General features: G+C 38.9%; 1 pseudogene; it reads left to right on the top strand.

The window, feature by feature from the left end:
- Positions 1 to 338: 338 nt before the first annotated feature.
- Positions 339 to 948, top strand: LOC148031386 (digalactosyldiacylglycerol synthase 1, chloroplastic pseudogene; annotated as a pseudogene).
- The last annotated feature ends 4,204 nt before the right edge of the window (positions 949 to 5,152 follow it).

Here is a 5,152-nt window from a genome sequence, read left to right as displayed (position 1 = left end):
CTTACTGGGTTGGTGCATCGGCGACTTGGATCCACTTTACATTTCCAAAGCACCAGACAGCTGAAGAGTATCCGGGCATCGTCTATTACTTTTCCCAAGAAAACAATTGCGAATTATGAATATGACTGTCAATTCCGTGGCACCGTTGGGTTTTCTTCCTCCTGAGTAATGCGCAGGCGATCTCTATCCTTCAGAGGGTAGATTCTCTCTTGATGCGGCTTCTAAAAGCTTCCCATGTACTTACCTAGACCCGCCATTGTCATGGCCTATGAAACGCCTGCCACGGGCCTGGAGGAACAGCCTGTGGCTGCTCCTGGCAAGAGCTCCAAAGTCTCAGCATGGATGTTTATGGCAATGGTGAAGACTCTGCTGAAGTAAAAGCTGCGGCTGAAAAACTTGGTCTAAGTATCAACTTTCATCAAGGAAGAGATCATGCAGACACCTCTCTTCATAGCTATAAGGTTTTCATCAATCCGAGCATCAGTGATGTTGTGTGCACAACTACTGCAGAAGCACTTGCAATGGGGAAAATAGTGGTATGTGCAAACCATCCTTCAAACGAGTTCTTCCGTTCATTTCCCAACTGTTTAATGTATAGAACGTCACATAAGTTTGTTGAGAAAGCGAACCAGGCCATGGCTACAGATCCAATACCTCTTTTTGCATAGCAACTCTATCTTTTGTCCTAGGAGGCAGCAACAAATAGGTTCATCCAGTATGCTGAGCTAGATCAGGATCCAAAGAAGGATGACACTGTCAATGTCATTGCCAAATCTGTCTGAACTTGTCGATAATGGGCTTGCCTTTGCTCATTTCTGTGCATCTGGTAATGAGGCTGCACGGCTGATATCAAGTGCCTTGCCTGGAACAATGAACTATACTTCACAACATAGCAAAGAGATGCATCTTCCCCCTCCAGCTGTGGAGAGCCTAGTGTATGGCTGGTAGCAATTTTCTGCACTTTCTTCGTTGCCTCCTTGCATTGAAAGATCCTGTAGAATATGAGACGGCTCTGATACCATAATAAAACTTCAAATAGAGGAAGACAAAGATGGAACAAGCACAGATTAGGAGCTCAATGTCAACTTCTCCTCCATTATTCTCCAACCATTCCTCCAACAGTCTACCCACACTAAAAATGGTATCCTCAAATATAGATACCCCAAACTTAAGGACACTTTACATACAACAATATGATAAGGCTTAGACTATGCCCTAGACTTTGGCTTATTTCTCAACAGCCCTATCACGTGGTGCTAAGTACTTCGTTACATTTATTAATGACTTTTCACATATAGTCTAGGCCTATCCTATAAACCAAAAGTCAAAGGTTTTAGCCACTTTTTATCTCTTTGTTTTGCTTTAGTTGAGAGCTAGTTTAGGTATAGGTTGAAATGCCTAAGATCCAATAGTAATGGGGGTGAGTATATCTCATGTGTCTTTGAGCAGCCTTTAGATGATCAGGGCATTGAGTGTCAATTGACCACTTCCTACCTTGAGGCTATTACTACTATAGTTCACTTGATTAGTCATACAGGTTATCTCGTACATTTTGGATTGAGGCTATTACTATTGTAGTTCACTTGATTAATAGATTCCCATGCATTATTCTTGGTGGTAGAGGTTCCAAGGAGGTATGGCATGGTAAACCCCCCTCATTCTTAGTGGTAGAGTCTATCAAATGTATTTCTCTTGAATATAGTGATGTAGGTGAGATGGGCTACCATCATTGGGCTGAGGAGGTGATTGAGGTGCGCAATGTGATCTTTTAGGAGAAGCCTCTTGTCTTCTATACAGCTAGTTCTAGTTAGACAGCTGGCAATTGCTATTGATACTCCAGAGGCCCAGGATCCACATGTTGTACAAGATTGTGTTTATGATGGACAAAGAGGATAGTATATATCAGCTCCACAACTCGTTCTGTGATGCTCTATGAGAGCCTCACAACCTCTTAATCATTATGAGCCCACTGTGCATTATGTCATGGTGACAAATTCTAATGAGCCCCTTACTTATGAGGAGGCTATGCGCAGGAGTGCCGATTCGTCTTGAAAGAGGGCTAGGCAATTTGAGTTTGACTCATTGCAAAAGAATCATACTTGGGATTTGGTTTCCTTGCCCAATGGAAATGAGTGCCATCTAATTGACATGTAATCCGGTCTTTCATGCAAAGACCAAGCACATTGAGGTGTGCTATCACTTCATCAAAGAAGTGATTAAGAACAAGCATACAGAGTTTGTCAAGATCTCTACTGAAAACGAGAATCCTATTGATCTTCTCACAAAAGCCTTCGAGTGCAACATTATGCTTGCCTTAGAAATATTATGGGCATAAGATGATATATGTATGTATGTATGTATGTATGTATGTATGTATGTATGTATGTATGTATGTATGTATGTATGTATGTGTGTGCATGTATTTATGTATATGTATATGTATATGTATATGTATATGTATATGTATATACATACATACACACACATACATACATACATACATACATATATACATATATACATGTGTGTGTGTGTGTGTGTGTGTGTGTGTGTGTGTGTGTGTGTGTGTGTGTGAATTTTCTTACATTATAAAAAGTACTTTTTGTTATTTTATTCAATACAATCTAAGATTTGGCCATGAGATCAAATCTTTTCTTATAATGTAAGATGTAATTTCTATCATTTTTCCCAATATACTATGAGATTTCGCCGTACGGCCAAAACTTCTCCTTAAACTATCTCTTGGCCAAAATAATAACTCTTGTAGCATCACAATATCTTGCAACAAATTAACCACTTTGTTCATTTTACTACAAGAATGATGTTTCACCATTTGGTTAAGAGGATTGGACATGTGAATGTTCAAAGCTGTCAATTATGCAAAGAAAGCAACTAGTTATAGACTTGCCAAAGTTTGCATATTCAAATTTAGGTCACGTTTGTGTTGCATGTTAGTTTAGCAAGAAATCTCGATTTTTGTTTATGAAGCATATATGTAACAGCTCTAGACCACTGTAGGTGATTTACTCAGATGTTTGGGGGCCTGCCCATAATTCCTCTTGGTGGATCAAGATATTATGTGATATTCAATGATAATTTTAGCCGATATATATATATGTATGTATGTATGTATGTATGTATGTATGTATGTATGTACACACACACACATACACGTGTGTGTGTGTGTGTGTGTGTGTGTGTGTGTGTGTGTGTGTGATACTCCACTCCTTGCACATGCATCTTTATATTATACTGCGAGTGGCGGCCCTCATTATTATTTTTTTTATTTTTTATTTTTTACTATGAAATAATGAAGGGAACATAGGTCACACATTGTGATCATTGAAGTTTCCACGTGCCTTTCTTACACTCTTAGTTCAAACATCCATAGCCATAGCTCTTTCTTTCACTTGTGCTCTTCTCACTCACTCCTGCTCACCCTTTCACTTCCACATTAGCCTTATCCTTTATCATCGCTCTCTTCTTTGTCGTTAATCTTGCCTCATCTATCATGGTCATCAACACCTTACAACTTAAGTGAATTTTGATCCTACTCTATTGTCTCAAGCATTACTCTATCCACCTCATTTGCTACATTTTTTACTTCCTTCAAGCATTTGGAACCTTCAAGGATTACCGATTAATAGACATCATGGATGAAGACAGTGTGCTGCATGCTTATCTTAGGATCAAACTCACCGCAAAAAGAGAACATGGTGTCGATGCTCTCATCGATGAAGGGGCAGATTTTAATATCATGACCTATGAAGCATGGACTCTACTAGGCCAACCAGAACTCACACCAACTAATGCAACTATTAGTCCATACAGGGGACACCCACAAGCACTCATAGGAAAGCACAAAATCCTTGTAACTATTGAAACTGAAAGTTTGCCTATCCTATTCCATGTTCCTCCAATATATGTGGAGCCATGAAGGATTGATCATATGCACACCAAACATATGTCCACTCAAGTAATACCGAAGATGTATGTGACCATTAGCCCCATCTAATGATACATCCATAGTGCCAACCCGAAATTGGCATTACTACTCCTTAAATAATAATAATGCTTAATATTAAAAATGACATTATTTAATTCAACAAGGATAGTTGATTGTTGAGATCATGTATAATCTTTGTAATCACTATATCCTTTTAAAGAATCAATTTAACTAAGGTATGTTAATACTTACACATGAAAGTTTCTTCGTATCTTTCTCCTTAACAACCCTAGGGCTAGAGTACATAGAGTAAGGACATTGTGAATTGTCCTAAATTGGATGAGTGAAATTCTTGACACATTGGAAGCATAATAGTAATAGTATAACACTAGTGACCGGTAGTTTTGGCCTTATATATTCTTATATTTTTGGTATTTTTCTCTCTCAACATTTAACTCCTTTCTTATGGGAGCTGCTATGGACATTGAGTGCGGCTCTTGTTGAACTTAACCCTGACCTGTTGATTCCTCAATCATTAAAGTAAGTGCTACATTCCCATTTCTTTCACTCAATGTTACATATAGGAATTTTAGGTTGCGTACAAGACACTATAAAAACACTATGTAAATCGATTCACACTGTTAGCATTATATGCCAACGTGTGATTAATGGTTTCTTTTTCCTTTGAAGTCGCATTGCCAGAGGAACGACAATACAAAAATTCTATAGTACAGTATCGCCTGGAAAGACAGTCCAGAGTTGATACTCTGTTTGAGGTAAGTGACACTGTTTGAGGTAAGCTAGCACGCTGGAAGCACGAATACATTCGATCATCTGCTCCAATCCTCCCATTGTCCTGTTCAAGAGACGCTTCATTACATGCGCAGGCTTGTCCTGTTCAAGCTCCAAGAGATGGTTCATTAGATATCAGAAGTTATGCAGATTGCACGCAGGTCCTACTGGCTGAGATGCGTCTGTAGCAAGACTCGATAAGTTAGGGTAACTCCTTAGCTTAGTCTGATTTAAAATGCAAGGAATCAAGGAAGGCTAATGTCTCCTGTGGAGAAACTGATTGTGGGTGATTAAAAAGAGTATTTTTTTTTATCGTTTAAGAGTATCTGGAGGTCTGGATTGTTAACCTTCTGCCTGCTTATTTGTTATGACTTCGCTTTGCAACTTTTTTCAAAGAAAGGGAACACGTGAGGC

Source organism: Lygodium microphyllum, chromosome 9 (assembly GCF_053477565.2).
Source record: "Lygodium microphyllum isolate KBCC chromosome 9, Lygodium_microphyllum_v1.1.10, whole genome shotgun sequence".
NCBI lineage: Eukaryota > Viridiplantae > Streptophyta > Polypodiopsida > Schizaeales > Lygodiaceae > Lygodium > Lygodium microphyllum.
Note: the sequence above shows the minus strand (reverse complement) of the source record. Positions and strands in the feature narration are given on the sequence as shown.